Consider the following 18,002-nt stretch of genomic DNA (forward strand, 5'->3'; position numbering starts at 1 on the left):
GTGGAAGAGAGTCCAGCCCCTCTCAAGAGAAGTGGTTCCAGAGCCCTTGCTATGCATCGAAGTGAGTCCGACTATATTCTGCCGGAACTTCTCCACCTTGCGCACTAGCTAAGGCTCCTTACCCCTCAGCATCTCAAGAGCTAGCTTATGTAGCCGAGAATCGGACCGCCAAATGCCCTGCCTTCGGCTTCCGCCCAGCTCACACTGCACCCAACCTCTAGGGCCCCTGCAATGGGTGGTGAGCCCATTGGAGGGGGGACCCACGTCTCCTCTTCAGGCTGTACCCGGCCGGGCCCCATGGGGACAGCCCCGGGCCACCAGGCGCCCGCCATCTTGCCCCACCTCCGGGCCTCGCTCCAAAGCGGGGCCCCGGTGACCCACGTCCGGGCGAGGGAAATCTGGGTCCTTGTTTTTTTTTCTTCATAGAGGTCTTCGAGCTGCTCTTTGTCTGATCCCTCACCTAGGACCAGTTTGCCTTGGAAGACCCTACCAGGGGGCATAAAATCCCCTGGACAACATAGCTCCTAGTATCATTGGGACACGCAAACTCCTCTACCACTTTAAGGTGTCAGCTCAGAGAGGAGTGCATCGGAATACATCGGATGAAGGATGCTGGAGCAATTTAGAGGACGAAAAAGGCAAAGGGAAGGAGGAAAAAAAGAACAAAATAGCACATTCCACAACACATTGTAGAATGAAACCTACTCAGTGGCCTAGTGGTTAGAGTGTCCGCCCTGGGAGTTCAAACCCCAACCGAGTCATACCAAAGACTATAAAAATGGGACCCATTGCCTCCCTGCTTGGCACTCAGCATCAAGGGTTTGAATTGGGGGTTAAATCATCACAAATGATTCCCGGGCGCGGCACAGCTACTGCCCACTACTCCCCTCACCTCCCAGGGGGTGAACAAGGAGATGGGTCAAATGCAGAGGACAAATTTCGCCACACCTAGTGTGTGTGTGACAATCATTGGTACTTTAACTTTAACTTTAACATTGTCAATATTCCCAAGTTAACATTTTATTGACATGTTTAAGACTTACAATAAGGTTTTCATCTTTAATTTGGTCATGTTTGCCACTATTTAATTTGGATCCATTGTGGATTGAACTTTCACAGTATCATGTTAGACCCGCTCGACATCCATTGCTTTCCTCCTCTCTAAGGTTCTCATAGTCATTATTGTCACCGACGTCCCACTAGGTCATTATTGTCACCGATGTCCCACTGGGTGTGAGTTTTCCTTGCCCTTATGTGGGCCTACCGAGGATGTCGTGGTGGTTTGTGCAGCCCTTTGAGACACTAGTGATTTAGGGCTATATAAGTAAACATTGATTGATTGATTGAAAATAGAACAATATTCATCATGACTAATTTAACTGCAGCAGAATATTTCGGACAATTATTCTACTCCGGTAAAAACTCAACTATATTCATTAAAAGACTTTATAAAACATGCATTGCATTTTAATCGTTTGTTCTGTGGTTGTGTGATGTTTTTTGCCTGGACCCCAGGAAGAATAGTCTCCACTGCGGTGTAGACTAATGGGGATCTTAATGAACTAAATAAATAAACTAAAATAAACTAAAACAGTGCTATAGTACAGCGGATCTCAAATGGGGGTACGCGTCCCCCTGGGGGTACTTGAAGGTATGCCAAGGGGTACGTGAGATTTTTTAGAAATTTTCTAAAAATAGCAACAATTCAAAAATCCTTTATAAATATATATTTATTGAATAATACTTCAACAAAATATGAATGTAATTTCATAAACTGTGAAAAAAAAGGCAATTTTCAGTGTTGACAGCTAGATTTGTTGTGGACATGTTCCATAAATATTGATGCTAAAGATTTATTTTTTTGTGAAGAAATGTTTAGAATTAAGTTGATGAATCCAGATGGATCTCTTTTACAATCATCAACTCTATGTGTAGAAATCTTTATTTATAATTGAATCACTTGTTTATTTTTCAACAAGTTTTTGCACTGTTATACAATTTAATAAATCAGAAACTGATGACATAGTGCTGTATTTTACTTCTTTATCTCTTTTTCTCAACCAAAAATGCTTTGCTCTGATTAGGGGGTACTTGAATTAAAAAAATGTTCACAGGGGGTACATCACGAAAAAAAGGTTGAGAAACACTGCTATAGTATACCAGTATAGCTCGGTTGGTAGAGCGTCTGTGCCAGCAACTTGAGGGTTGCAGGTTCCATCCCTGCTTCCGCCATCCTAGCCTCTGCTGTTGTGTCCTTGGGCAAGACACTTTACCCACCTGCTCCCGGTGCCACCAACACTGGTTTAAATGTAAACTTAAATATTGGGTTTCACAATATAAACACTTAGAGTCACTTGAAAAAAGCGCTATATAAATATAATTCACTTCACTTCATCAATTTTTTTTTTTTTAGCAACGCAGCAAAGTGATGTGTTAAAATAACAGAAGGATATTGGAAAATATCGATTTCGTTCGGTTTTTGTATGGCATTGACGATACGGATAAATATATCGACCTAACGCCGGCCCCGCCCCTCACAGTGACATTAAACGTGAACTCGATGCGTGTCACGTCGTCGACCAGATCAAGATTACAGCAACAACCAAGAAGTGATTTACTTTGTGAGTATTAAACAATTCAACAAAATGTTAACTTGGGACTATTGACAATGTGTTGTGGAATGTGCTATTTTGTTCTTTTTTTCTCTCCCTCCTTCCGTTTAATTGCCTTTTTCGTCCTCTAAATTGCTCCTTTATCTGATGTATTCCGCTACAAACTTCAAAACGTCCATTTTAGTAAACACGCTGTACACAAAATTTGCGATTTTAGCGGACATTTATCGTTTTCCAGTGTGGTACAAAACAATATTTTGTACCACAGCTCTCGCCAAAGCTGCAATATTGTATTGGGGCTTCGTCTTTCCAAAACTGATTCCATGTGACACTTCTACTCCTGTTTTTGGGACGGTATGTCTTTGGAATTATTCCAGCCTTCATTCTTTCTAAAAAATGACAGACTATAGTCCATTTCTATGGTATAATTGAGATTGAATATTTGATCCGATGTTGATGTGCTGAAAACTCAGGTGTCAAACTTAAGGCCCGGGGGCCAGATCTGGTCCTCGACTTCATTTTACACTTGGAAATGATATGTGGCAACAAAGTACTTAAGATTTCATCACTAAATGTAATTGATTTTTTTTTTTTTTTGACAGAAAAAATGTTAAAGGCCTACTGAAACCCACTACTACCCACCACGCAGTCTGATAGTTTATATATCAATGATGAAATATTAACATTGAAACACATGCTAATACGGCCTTTTTAGTTTACTAAATTGCAATTTTAAATTTCCCGGGAGTTTTTTCTTGAAAACGTCGTGTAATGATGACGTGTGCGCGTGATGTCATGGATTGTTAGGAAATATTAGCGCTACACACACACACAGCTAAAAGTCGTCTGCCTTAACGGCATTATTACACAGTATTTTGGACATCTGTGTTGCTGAATCTTTTGCGATTTGTTAAATTAATAATGGAGAAGTCAAAGTAGAAAGATGGAGTTGGGAACCTTTAGCCGGGAGGTGAAACTTTACAACCAGCAGTTTTCGGTAAGAAAATTGTGGTAAAAAGTCGCTTCTAACCGGAGATAAGCTGAGCTTGCCCCGTCCATAAAGCTGCCGTCATCTTCGCTGAGACATTGGCGTCAAGACACCCGTGGACAAACCCCTCCGACTATCAGGTACTGTTAAACTCACTAAAACACTAGTAACACAATAGAAAGATAAGGGATTTCCCAGAATTATCCTAGTAAATGTGTCTAAAAACATCTGAATCCGTCCCAATGCAATCGCGTTTTTTTTTAACTGTTTTTTATTTATTTTTTTTTTCTCGAACGTCGCTATTAGAGATGCGCGGATAGGCACCAAAAATTGCCAACTTTATTGTGGATGTTCTCTACTAAATCCTTTCAGCAAAAATATGGCAATATCGCGAAATGATCAAGTATGACACATACAATGAACCATCTATCCCCGTTTGAATAAGAAAATCTCATTTCAGGAGGCCTTTAAATATACACCTAAATGTTGGATATGAAAGTTAAATATGAACCTACATTTGAAATCTAAATCTAAATTTGAGCGCTAGATGTTAAATCTAAATTCAAATCTAGATGTGAGTGCTAAATACTGAATCTAAATCTTGAATCTAAACCTAAATCTTAAAAGTTAGCACTAAACGTTAAATCTAACCCAAAATGTGAAATACAAACCCACATTTTTAATCTAAATGTGAGCGCTAGACATTAAAGGCCTACTGAAACCCACTACTACCGACCACGCAGTCTGATAGTTTATATATCAATGAGGAAATATTAACATTGCAACACATGCCAATACGGCCTTTTTAATTTACTAAATTACAATTTTAAATTTCCCGCGGTGATTCTTGTTGAAAATGTCGCGGACTGATGACGGGTTTGATGACGTGTGTTTGTCGTTTCGGGTTGGAGGCGACATACTAGCTCAGCACCACTTATGGCTAAAAGTAGCTCTTTTCATCGCGCAATTACACAGTAATTTGGACATCTGTGTTGCTGAACCTTTTGCAATTTGTTCAATTAATAATGGAGACTATAAAGAACCATGCTGTTGGTGGAAAGTGGTGTATTGCAGCTGTCTTTATCACCGAGACACAGCTGGTGTTTCTTTGTTTGTTGTGAAGCTTTAACACAGAGCGGTCAAGCGAACATGTTTCTCTAAGTCAACCAGCAGGTTTTTGGATGGGAAAATTGTGATATATATATATCTTGCCGAAAACATCAGTGGATTATTCGTCCTCCTGCAGTAGCTGTAAAAAAGGTAGCTGTGAGCTTGGCTCCTTGGCTTCTGTATGAGACACTGGCGTGTTCACCGCAGCCATCCGACCTCGAGGTATGTCTTTACAATTTCACTAAAACACTATTAAAGCAATAAGCAGATGAGGGATCTTCCAGAATTATCCTATTAAATGTGTCTAATTACATCTGAAACGCTCACACTGCCGCCGCCCGGAGCCGTCGCTTTTTATTTTATTTTTTTTCTAGTCCTTCACTATCAATACCCTCATCCACAAATCTTTCATTTCTCGCTCAAATTAATGGGGAAATTGTCGTTTTCTCGGTCCGAATTGCTCCTACTGCTGGTGGCTCCCATTATAAACAATGTGAGGATGTGAGGAGCCCTCACACCAGTGACGTCACACGCACGTACTTCCGGTAAAGGCAAGGCTTTTTTATTAGCGACCAAAAGTTGCAAACTTTATCGTCGATGTTCTCTACTAAATCCTTTCAGCAAAAATATGGCAATCGCGAAATGATCAAGTATGACACATAGAATGGACTTGCTATCCCCGTTTAAATAAGAAAATCTCATTTCAGTAGGCCTTTCAATCTAAATCCAAATCAATGTTTCAATCAATCAATGTTTATTTATATAGCCCTAAATCACAAGTGTCTCAAGGGGCTGCACAAACCACAACAACATCCTCGGTAGAGCCCACATAAGGGCAAGGAAAAACTCACACCCAATGGGACGTCGGTGACAGTGACTATGATGACTATGATAAACCTTGGCGAGGACCGGGAGGGGGGGTGTACCACTCACTCTAGATGTGAGTGCTAAATACTGAATCTAAATCTTGAATGCAAACCTAAATCTTAAAAGTTAGTGCTAAATGTTAAATCCAACCCAAAATGTTAAATACAAACCTAAATTTTAAATCTAAATATTAAATGTAAACCTTAAATGTAAATCAATAATGAAGAAAGCCAAATATGTTCTAGACCAAAAATCACTTTATATTCTCTACTGCTCACTAGTGTTACCATATCTGAGTTACTGTGTAGAAATATGGGGAAATAATTACAAAAGTACACTTCAATCACTAACAGTGTGTTACAAAAAACATCAGTAAAAATAATACATAATGTTGGACATAGAGAACATACAAACCCTTTATTTATTGAATCAAAGATACTGAAATTCCACGACATAGTGAAATTGCAAACAGCTAAAATTATACACAAAGCAAATTTATATCCTGCTTCCCAAGAATATACAACAATCCTTCTCAACAAAAGAAGAGAAATATAATCTTAGAGAAAAATGTAATTTAAAACATTTGTACGCACGTACAACACTTAAGACCTTCAGTGAATCAGTATGTGGAATTAAATTATGGAATGGATTAAGCAAAGCAATCAAACAATGTACTAATATTATCCACATCAAGAAACTCTTCAAACTGGAAGTGTTTACAAAGTACAAAAAAGAAGAACCATGATAAACATTCTGATTTTATTCACCCAATCATTCTCAAAATAATCTTACTTATCTCATCGTATGGAATAAAACTTACTTCACCAATTATTTATTTATTCATTTTTTATTGTGATTACTTATTACTTATGGAGTATATTGTGAATATGTTGAGAACAGGAAGTGAACAAAAGTTTTAGCAACTGTTACGTAAAGAAAAGGGGTAGGATTAAATAAACTCTGCTTCTTCCTACTCCTTTTCGAACATGTTGAAAAGAGAAACTGGAAATTGTGATGTATCATGTTTTATGCTTGCATGTTCGAAATAAACTTAAACTTAAACCTAAATCTTAAATATAAATCCAAACCTAAATGTGAGCACGAAATGTCAACTGTAAACCTAAATCTTAAATGTTAATGTGAGCGGTAAATGTTAAATCCCAACCTAAATGTTGAATAAAAATGTTGAAAGTAAATCTAAACCTATATTTGAAATCTAAATGTGAGCGCTATCTGGCCCGCAAACACCAGGAAATGATATGTGTCAACAAAGTATTTAAAAAGAGGTCATCCATTGACGGAGCGGGTTTGTTATCATATTCAGTCTGGTTGAAAACTGTCGATCCGAGCATCCTTTCTTGGGATTTGCAGGACTAGTTGAAGGTTTGTTGCTTCTTAACACACATGACGCTGGTGCAGGGTTGAAAGATGGAATGATGTCCATTTTCCCATACGTTTGTTTTCATTGAATTAATTGTTGGTTTGTGCGTATTGCCTAAACACACTTCTCCCAACACCACCCAGCCTAAATCCAGACGTTGTGCAAAATGAGTGTTGTGTGGTCCATTTACTTGCTGTCTGACCTTGTGTGCCCTGATTACATCTCTTGCAAGGAGCAGGAGTATTTGGGAATCTGGGTCCAATTCGGGGATGTGTTTGGCAATGTGATGGAGATGGGGTTGATGCAAAACTGCAGTTGGTGTTGGGATCTCATTCCGATTATTTAGAATTTCTTGACACTCGAGGAGTGTTGGAAGTGAGATGTGAACTTTACCATCTAGGGACTCAATCTGGAAACCCCTCAGCCTCCCTGCTGTGTGCCTCTACAAGGCCAGAACAAGTTCTGAGATAATAGGTGATTGGTTTGCTTTCCACATTGAACATTTTAAATAATTCTGGTCTTGCTAGTAATCGATTACTTTGGTCATCCAAAATTACATAGGCTTTGATGGCCTTGTCCTTGAAGTCTTTATGGTACGTTTTAGTAAGGCATATTTTTGAGCATGAGCGCCCCCACTGACCTTGACCGCCAACCTATGTACAGCTCGTGGTAACATCAGGCATGTTATATTGTTCTTCTCCCTACCCGCCATTCTCTTTAAGAGGTGGAGGAGCCTTGGCCATTTGAGGGGATGGACCAGGATGCATTGCTGCCTCATGATGAGTGCTTCCACATTCATAACACCTCACAGAAGACTGGCAGTGTTTGGCGAGATGTGAAACTGAGGAACAACATTTAAAACATATCCCTTTTTCCTTCAAAAAGGCCTTTCTATCATCCAGGGATTTGTTTTGGAATGTCTTGCATCTCTTAAGAGGGTGTGGTTTGTTGTGTAGAGGACAACGTCCATTGGGTTCACTATTGGTTGTTAAAATGTTTTTGTGCACTGTGATGGGTCTGTTGGCGTTAAAACCTTTTGCAATGTGTTTGTCAAGGTTAGCAGTTGTATTGTACTGGTAGGTGGAACTGGGGTCATTTTGTTTCTTTGCCTAGGAGCACACAAAAACACAGAAGTAGTGGAAGGGAGGGAAGCGACCGTTATTATGTTCTTTGTACAAAAACCCATTTTTCCTGAAGGCCAGTAAGTAGGAATCTTGTCCACAATCAGCCTAATTCCTCGTGACGTATCCAGATAGGACAAGCCGGTGACATAGCCGTTCTCCTTGAAACCTTGAATTACCATGAGCAAATCTCCCAGTTCATGTAGCCTAGCGTTGTCTTTATTAGAAATATTGGGGAAATTGTCCAGCCGATCAAATAGTGATTTTTCAATTATTTCAGGAGCAGCATAACAGTCACGCAGTCTCTCCCATGCTTTGTGTAGAGCCAGTTCTGGATGGCTTACATACATTGAGCGGATGTGTCTCACATGTTCTCCAGACTCCTTACCAAGCCATTTTGTCATGAGGTCTAGTTCTTGGGTTGTTGTGAGGTGAGCACCACTGACCGCTGTAGTGAATGACGACTCCCATGCGCTATAATCTTCTGGTTTATCGGCGAAGTAGTACAGTCCTGAGGTGATGAGATCTCATGTTGCCAAATAGTGGGCCAACGGTTCATCTGAAGACGGCATGCTGGCTTGTGGAACCTGTCGGGGAACATAGGGCGGAGCACGTATGTTTGAGCCAGATCGTCTTTTTTCTTCGAAGTTTGTCGTAGCTTTAACTGGTTTATTTAAGTTTGGTGTGGATAAGTGGGATTCTTTATCGCTCTTAAAGTTTGTTTTATTAGGACTGGGTTGCATATATGGAGTATTTTCATCCAGATGCCAGGTGTTGATGGTAGCTTGTGTTAACGGACACGGTTGCTTATTTATTGCTGGACACAAGGCAGCTGGAGATGCCAACTGCTGTTGAAGGTCGATCTGTGATTGAACGTATTCACTAGCGCGTTCAATTTTTGCCTTTTCAGATTCAGTTTTCCTGTCATGGCCTGTGGATTGTGTTCCCGAAGCCTCCTCCAATACTTGAGCTTCCGGCTCAGCTGCGTCTGCTTCTCGTTGTAGTGTCAGCACTTCTAATTCCGTGCTTATTCCCCTTGTTTCTAATTGATTATGAGCCTTTTCCAGTTTTAGTTGGGGCGGTATAGCTCGGTTGGTAGAGCGGCCATGCCAGCAACTTGAGGGTTGCAGGTTCGAGCCCCGCTTCCGCCATCCTAGTCAATGCCGTTGTGTCCTTGGGCAAGAAACTTTACCCACCTGCTCCCAGTGCCACCCACACTGGTTTAAATGTAACTTAGATATTGGGTTTCACTATATAAAGCGCTTTGAGTCACTTAAGGAAAAAGAACTATATAAACATAATTTCACTTCACTAGTTTTGCTTCTTCCATTTTAAGCTTAGCTTCTTCGGAGTCGGCATGGCGTAGTGGGTAGAGTGGCCGGCCAGAAACCTGAGAGTTGCAGGTTCGCTTCCCACCAATTGACATCCAAAAAATCGCTGCCGTTGTGTCATTGGGCAGGACACTTCACCCTTTGCCCCCGGTGCCGCTCACACTGGTGAATGAATGATAAATGAATATAGGTGGTGGTTGGAGGGGCCGTAGGCGCAAACTGGCAGCCACGCTTCCGTCAGTCTACCCCCGGGCAGCTCTGGCTACTGATGTAGCTTACCACCACCAGATGTGAATGATGAGTCCCACTTCTATGTGAGTGCTTTGAGTGTCTAGAAAAGCGTGATATAAATCAAAGTTATTATTGTTGGCTTGCGTACGACGCTCGTAGGACGCTCGTACTTTCGCGGCTGCTGCTTTAGCTCTAACAAGATCTGCGCTTGCTGTGGATACTGACGTTTTGCTGCTTCCGCTGTAACTTGTCGCCATGTTGATACCGTAGGGCAGCTGGAACGTGCCTTTTTCACTTTAGTGTTCTCGTAATACGTGTAAAAACACCAACTCAACACCAAGCCAAACCGGAGTCAATGAAGAGAACGTCGTTGTAAGCTTGACCATTTACTTTTGACAATTCTTCATAGACAAGATGGTGAAAAACTGAAAAGAACAAAGAAACACAACACACTTATTGCCTCTGTACATATTTGTCTACAATGACATATGAAAATGTAACGGTAATGTCCGAAAATGTCCAGCAGAGAAAGACTCCCGTCTGCCTGAATGACTTTATTAACACATTGTATCTAGTTTGACAATTGTATTTAACATATCGGCACTATTACACTTTTTTAACGTGTCTGACATATTGTTAACTTATTAAAGACAACTTACGGCATTGCTTCTTAGCCGCTTTGTGTAGGATGGCAACAGAAATTACGAGAGAATACCGCAACATGCATGACTTGCTTTCGAACGAATACCGGAAGTCAACCAACAGGAAGTAATTTAGCAGAAGTGACATCATCATCTAACTGCTGTTTACCGATTACAGCGTACAATAAATATGAACAACTTTTGCCCCAAATTAAAGCATTGCAGTCACTAATACAAAAAAATATTATCAAGTAATCATGTAAATAACATAAACATAACGGATCAACGGATTATCACACCTAATCTGTTTGAATTGAAATAAAGTTTTATGAATGTTACAATTTTACTTTATAAAAGCTGGAAACTTGACCTACTGTATTTGTATTTTGTGCCAACTTTTGCAAGTTGTCCGACGTACTGTATTAGCTCAATTCTTTGCAATATTGTTTAATGTCAGCAATTGTCTTACATGAATATTCACTCCCTACTTGGTGGTGGTAACCGTAGTAAACTACTGTAAACCTAGAGGATTGTCTCATGTTGGGATCGAGGTGGAAGTTGTAAGACAGACGGATGGTCAAGGACAGGAGCAAGGCGCCGTGGTCAGTGGGCAGGCGTGAGTTTCGAAGTCCAAAGAAGCAAAAGGAAATCCAGAGGGGGTCCAGGAAGACGAGACACACAGTTCGACAATGAGGAAAGGCGACGGGAAGCTGGGGAACGACACAACACGAGATACAATAAACACGATAGGGAGGGAACACAGGGAGAGAGATAGCAAATGCGAGAAAAGCTGGAGACGTGTTTGCTTACTGTACGCGTACGAGAAGCTACGTTCTGGCACTGGATCTCAAGACCTGCTGGCTCATGAAGTCTGGTTGCTCATCACGGACAGATGTGTTGATTGCTGATTTCTTGCAGGCGCGCCTGCAGCGGAGAGAGAACGCCCTCAAATGATTTAAATCATTTGAGGTGCTTACTATGAGATCAGTCACACCGTTCCCTCTCTATCTAGCTGTTGTCTATCGCCCCCCTGGGCCCTACTCGGACTTTATCAGTGAATGTTCAGAGTTTGTTGCTGATCTAGTGATTCACACAGATAATATAATTATAATGCTGGATTTTAATATCCATTATCCAGGTAACAATTGAACATTATGTGCATGTTAGGATAACGTTGTGCCATTGTTCTGGGAACGTTTGTTAGTAACGTTCCCAGAACTCATTTCTGTGGAGTTTTTGCTAAGTTAGCAGAACATAAGCCATGAACGTTTGGCTAGAACATTTAGGGAACTGTTTAGGAACATGCTCTTTTTGTCTGTTTTTGTGCTATATGGTCAGGACTAACACTCAAACAGAAAATTAAACTCAAATTCTTTATTAGTGATAATTATAATACAATGGAAATGCAGTATACTATAATATAATTATGATAAGAACAATGCAGTGGTCTTTTTTGTACACGTCAGTGTACTCCTGCCCCTTCTTGTAAGTTCTCTTCCTGGAAGTAAATAATAATAGATATTCACAAATACAACAAAGACAGCACTGGAATGTAGATGAATTGAATTCAATTAAAACATGGCATAATTTACTCCTTGTTTACCTGCTCAATGCCCACTGGTCTCACTGTCCCGTTTGCTTGGTTCTTTTCCCCTCTCCCTTTCCCTGTTTTCTTCTTCTTCGCTTCCTGCAATTAGTTATAATCACAAATTCAACAAAGAACTGGGATCTTAATAAATTGAAATGAAGAATTGGCATAAATACTTCTCATATACCTGGTCACTCATCTCACTGTCACGCTCACTGTCCGTTTTCTTGGCTTTATCCATGTTCTTCGCCGTCGCTTCCTGCAAGTATTTATAATTGCAAATTCAACACATAACTGGTATCTTCATGAATTGAATTAAAAAATTGGCATAATTACTTTATGCCAATTATGCAATTATTCTCACTCATCTCACTGTCACTCTCACTGTCCCTTTCCTTTGTATATTTCCGTTTGCCCTTCTTCGCCGTCGCTTCCTGCAAGTGCAAGTATTTATAATAGCGAATTCAACAAAGAACTGGGTTCTTCATGAATTGTATTTTAAAAAATGGCATAATTACTTTATCATTTACCTGTTCACTCATCTCACTGTTACTATCTCTGTTCTTTTGATTGTTTATTTTTCCTTTTTTGACCTCACTCTTCCTCCTCTTCTCCTGCAAGTAGTTATAATTGCAAATTCAAAAGACATACTGTGGAACTTCAATAAAATGGAATTCAAAATTATTATATCTTATCTTCTCCGTACCTCAAACTTTGAACTTCCCTTTCGAAAAGTGACCAGTTTCAGGACCCCTCCAAGCTCACAATCCACTTCAGCTGTGGTCGTCCGTTTGTGAACACCCCTGCATGCCTCTGGAATCACCAGCACAATTTAGAATTCCCTTTAGAATAAATACCGTGTTAATAAGAGCTAGATTGACCTTGTCAGCATACATGCAACATGTTCAAAGAAGCAAACCTATTATTAACACTTACTATTTATCGATATTCACAAATACAACCAAGACCTAAAGGACAAATTCCAGATGTCCCTTTGAAAAAATACAACCCAAAAAAAACTAAGAGACAGTTCAAGAGTCAAGGGAGGGCGGAGGGAGGACTTGGTGGTGGGTCATCAGGTCAAATGTCCCCGAATCCACCGGGGACAAGTCAGGTGGCGGCGACGAAGGGAACGCCGCTGCTGCAATTGTCGATGTGGGCGACCTCGGAACGGCCACATCCGTGGCCGCCAAGAAGGTGACCGTGAGTGGCGCCAGAAGTTCAGCAGCCGGAGTGTTCTAAAACAATGTCTTTGGCGTTGCTGCTGTTTGCTTCACTGGCGTCCAATAACTGACCTCTGAGAGAGCCGCATGTGGGCCCCTGATTGCTGCATGCGGAACCGGACAGCTCGAGGTTGCTGAGACGACAATGAGGACGAGGAAGGAGCAGACTTCGTTGTGGAAGCAGGAGGCATCGTCGTGGAAGCAGGAGGCATCGTCGTGGAAGCAGGAGGCGCAGTTGCTGCCATTGTCGTGGAAGCAGGAGGCGGGGGTGTTGTTGTGGAAGCAGGAGGTGGCGCCGTCGTCGTGGAAGCAGATGCTGGTGTGGAAACCAGACTTGGAGCACGTGTTGGTCGTGACCTTGGCGGAAGTGGCTTAGCATGCGAAAGGACTGGTGGTGGTGGCCGGGCCTGAGGTTGCGGCTTAGCATGCCGAAGGGCTGGTGGTGGTGGCCGAGCTGGAGGTTACGGCTTAACATGCTGAAGGGTTGGTGGTGGTGGCCGGGCCGGAGGTTTACTTCCTGGCTGGGTGCAGCTGTGCCTTCCCAATAAATAGCAAAGCACTCAGCAGCTGATCCCAGGCGCGTTCTGTGCGGTATGGAACAGTCTTAAGGGATGGGTGGGGGGAGGTAAGGAGAGGGGTAGACTCCTCCCCTTTTGATTGTCCAAAATGTTTATTATACACCCCACCCAATATGGGACTGTCGAGGAGAGTCGTCAAAAGCCTCAATAGCAGGCAGAGTGTCCTTTGCTGATTGGGATTGTTCCTCCAGTTTCAGTTCAATAAGTACCTTCCGGTACTACTCATCCATCCAAGCAGGACTGTATTTTTCAAGGGGTGTCCCGGAAGATGGCTGGGCAGGAAGTGGAGTAGGCTGAGCAGCAGGTGGCACAGCAGACAGAGGTGGAGCTTGAGCCATAGAGGGTGGGACCAAAGTCATTTGGGGCGGAGCTTGAAAGTCAGAAGGTGACTGGGACTGACTAGACCTAGATTTAACAAAAATGTCTTGATAATGTTTAATAGTAGAATTAAAGTCATTTGGAAGTGGCTGATATAAAGAATTAACAGAATTTAAAAAAATGTCTTCGTCTCTGACGTCATCAAAAGTGGACGGGGGGAAGTAATCAGGAGGCGCCAACGGAATGACGTCACTATTGCTGCAGTCCCAGTGTTTGACAGGCCAGTCGGAGAAATATTTGGCAAAGTGGTCGATTGAATTACCAAACACCTGGGCTGCTTGTAGCTGGCTGTGTTCCGGAGGGAAAAAGTGCGGTCTTGGCGCGTCTCTGTCGCGAGCCGAAGCCTTTTTGTGCGACTTCCGCCTTCGCTGATGCGTGCGAGCTGGCTGAGAGCAGACATGGAGTCGATCGGGAACAAAACACCTCCAGGTCCCCACATCATCTCGTCATCTGGAGAACAGCGAAGCGTCTCTGCTTCCAAAGCTCGGAGCACCATCCAAGCACCTTCATCCACTTCCTCCATGCCCGCAGCGAGAGAACTTTTTGTTGCTGGCTTCCTACTGTGATGAACGGGTCGCATCGTGATGCAGGGTTTGTTCTCCCAGGAATGCAGATCAGGCTTTGGACACAGCGTGCAGGTAGGAAATTATTTATTTAATAAATAATTATACGGGACCAAACAAAAACTTGCTCATGGCACGGAAGGCAAAACTAAAGGGACTAGCGTGGGAGCTAGCAAGTAAAGAGCCTAGCGTGGAAGCTAGCAGGTTCAGAGCAGGAAACAAAAGTCGTCATTTGTTGCAAAAGCAACTTTGTAAGCCAGACCGAGTGAGTTCAGGGCATGGACTAAATAGACCTCTGATTTGTGCCCGGGCAACAGATGTGCGTCCCGAACACTCACCAGAGGCAGGTGAATGTAATCTGCCGTCATGGCAACTGAGACACACAAACTCAAAAGTTGCTGAGAACACAAGTGAACCAAAAACGTAAATAGACTATGATCCGGGCAGCGGGTCATAACACCATCAGTGCTAATTATTATTAACTGATTACTTTTTTCTGTCACGGTATCCTTAGCATTCAAAAAAGCGGTTATTCATCCTCTGCTCAAACCACGATCCTAATTTTCATCCTGACCCCTCTCGAAAATCCTCAAAAAAAGTATTTCACAGCATATAAATGAGTACTTAGCGTTTGACAATCTCTGTGAACCCTTACAATCAGGTTTCAGGGCAAATCACTCTACAGAGACAGCCCTCGCAAAAGTGACTAATGATATATTGCTAACTCCGGATGCTGATGTGTCCATCCATGTTGCTGCTACTTGATCTTAGCGCTGCTTTCAACATTGTTCATCGTAACATTCTTTTGGAACGTGTCCAAGCACGTATTGGTATGTCAGACTTAGCCTTTGAATCTCCCATAACAATGTGACCTCGGAATATGTTAAGGTAACATGCAGAGTTCACACTCACATCCATTGACGAGGGCCAATTTAGTGTTGCCAATCAACTTATCCCCAGGTACATGTCTCTGTCTCTGATTAGTGACCATTGGCAGGTGAGCGTCCCAACCACTAATCAGAGGCGGGTGACAATAATCAGCACCCATGGCAACAAAGAAAAAAACCAAGGTGCTGAAACCAAACTAAATCAAGAACTAAGGAAATACTAAACTAAGGAAAACATGATCTGGGCAACGGATCATCACACCTAATCTGTTTGAATTAAAATAAAGGTTTTTGAATGTTACAATTTTACTTTAATATAGCTGGGAACTTGACATACAGTATTTGTATTTTGTGCCAACTTTTGCAAGTTGTCTGACGTACTGTATTAGCTCAATGCTTTGCAATATTCAAAGCAAATCAAATCAACTTTATTTATAAAGCACATTTAAAGTTTACCACAGGGCTAGCCAAAGTGCTGTACAATGGGTAGGTTAATGGATAATACGAGAACCTATGAATATTGTTTAATGTCAGCAATTGTCTTACATGAATATTCACTCCCTACTTGGTGGTGGTAACCGTGGTAAACTACTGTAAACTACTAGGGTTGTCCCATTACCAATATTTTGGTACCGGTAACAAAATGCCTTTCAATACTTTTTGATACTTTTCCAAATAAAGGGTACCACAAAATAAATAGTATTGGCTTTATTTTAATAGAACATTGTATGATACATTAAACATAAGTTTTTTATTGCAATCAAAGAAGAATTTTGTCATTAATTAAGATAGTGAACATTCTGGACAACTTCTCTTTTAGTAGTAATTAAGCAAACAAAGGCTCCTTACGCACTAACACATTGTATCTTTTTTCATTCCACTATTTTGTCAAAATTATGAGGCGCAAGTGGTAAAAATTGATTATTAGTGTACTTGTTATTTGCCGTTAATATCGACATGCTTTTTGTTTTAACACGTTCTATCTAGACTTATGTTAAAATGTAATAAGCACTCATTCCTTTCTTGTTTGGATACTTGACATAAGTTTTAGGTGATACTACACATTTTGTTAATAATCCAATACCAAATAGATATAGGTTTTTACATTGGTCATACCTAAGGTTCTCCTGCGTCCGGGTACGTATTTCCTGACTTTATAAAAAACAAAAAATTACATTACAATCAGTTGAGGTCTTGGATTCACCTTTTTTTCACAATATTGATTATTTCCTCTTTTGTCCATCCTTTGAGAAACATAAAGTTGTTGTTTTTTACCTAGACTTAGACTTAAACAAACTTTGTTGATCCACAAGGGAAATTGTTCCACACAGTAGCTCAGTTACAAATGACGGAAAGGGTAAGGATGGAAAGGATAATGCAGGTATAAAGTAGACTAAAATTTACCATAGTAGCAATATAAAATATAACATATATGTAATATTTACATATTATATATACATTATATATTATATATTGATATATGTGATGAGGTGGCGATTTGTCCAGGGTGTACCTCGCCTGCCGCCTGAATGCAGCTGAGATAGGCTCCAGCAACCCCCTCCAGGACCTCATCCCAGGGCCAACACAAATAGACAGACAACTATCACACTCACATTGGGGCGGGGGGCGTGGTTAAGAGGAGAGTATATTTACAGCCAATATTTTTATATTGGCTGTAATTAATATATATATACATATGTATATATTTAATATATATATATATATGTATATATATATATATATATATATATATATATATATATATATATATATATGTGTGTAAGAAATACTTAACTTTCAGTGAATTCTAGCTATATGTATTTATTTTATTATATGTATGAATAAAATAAATAATTGAATTTCAGACGGGACCTATCAAATACACAGTAATAAAAACACAGTTGTTTTACTAACTGTACTGTGCTTGCTGGGTACTAAAAAACAACAACACTTACCTTTCACTATTTGAGTAACGTCACTTCCGAGTTTCCAGAAGATGGCGCCAGTATGTGATTTGCCCTTTTCCCACTGATATGATCAACTTCGACGTTGTTTTTTCGATGTCTCAGTCAGCTTTTTCACCTGGCCGAATTCCTGCCTTCCTTTCCCGCCTCGTGGCTCCTCTCCCCTGCCACCTGGGGGCTGTGTGTCGGGCCCGACCTGGATTAGCTGTGCCCTTGGACGTACTGGCCGCCACAAGGTTTGGTCTTGTGAACGCAAGATCCGCCCTGTGGCTCCTCTCCCCCGCCACCTGTGGGCTGTGTGTCGGGCCCGACCTGGATTAGCTGCGCCCTTGGACGTGCTGGCCCCCGGCACGTTCGGTCTTGTGAACGCAAGATCTTTGACAAACAAAACGTTTATCCTGAAGGACTTCTTCACTTCCCGCGGGCAGCGAACTTAAATACCTCTGTGTGACGGAAACATGGCTGAGAGCCGGTGAGTCCGCCCCTCCTAATGAACTTCTGCCTCCGGAGTGTTCCTACTTTACTTCTCCGCGGTTGTC

The 18,002-nt window shown here is 41.4% G+C and overlaps 1 protein-coding gene across 1 annotated transcript in view; it reads left to right on the forward strand.

The window, feature by feature from the left end:
• The first annotated feature begins 2,475 nt into the window (after positions 1–2,475).
• The window catches only part of thnsl2 (threonine synthase-like 2), a 78,537-nt gene continuing 63,010 nt past the window's right edge, over positions 2,476–18,002 (forward strand). Inside the window, exon 1 of the mRNA XM_061876797.1 lies at positions 2,476–2,621. The gene's annotated coding sequence lies outside the window, so the exon portion shown is untranslated. The remainder of the gene's footprint in view (positions 2,622–18,002) is intronic.

This window comes from Nerophis ophidion, linkage group LG17 (assembly GCF_033978795.1).
Source record: "Nerophis ophidion isolate RoL-2023_Sa linkage group LG17, RoL_Noph_v1.0, whole genome shotgun sequence".
Lineage (NCBI taxonomy): Eukaryota > Metazoa > Chordata > Actinopteri > Syngnathiformes > Syngnathidae > Nerophis > Nerophis ophidion.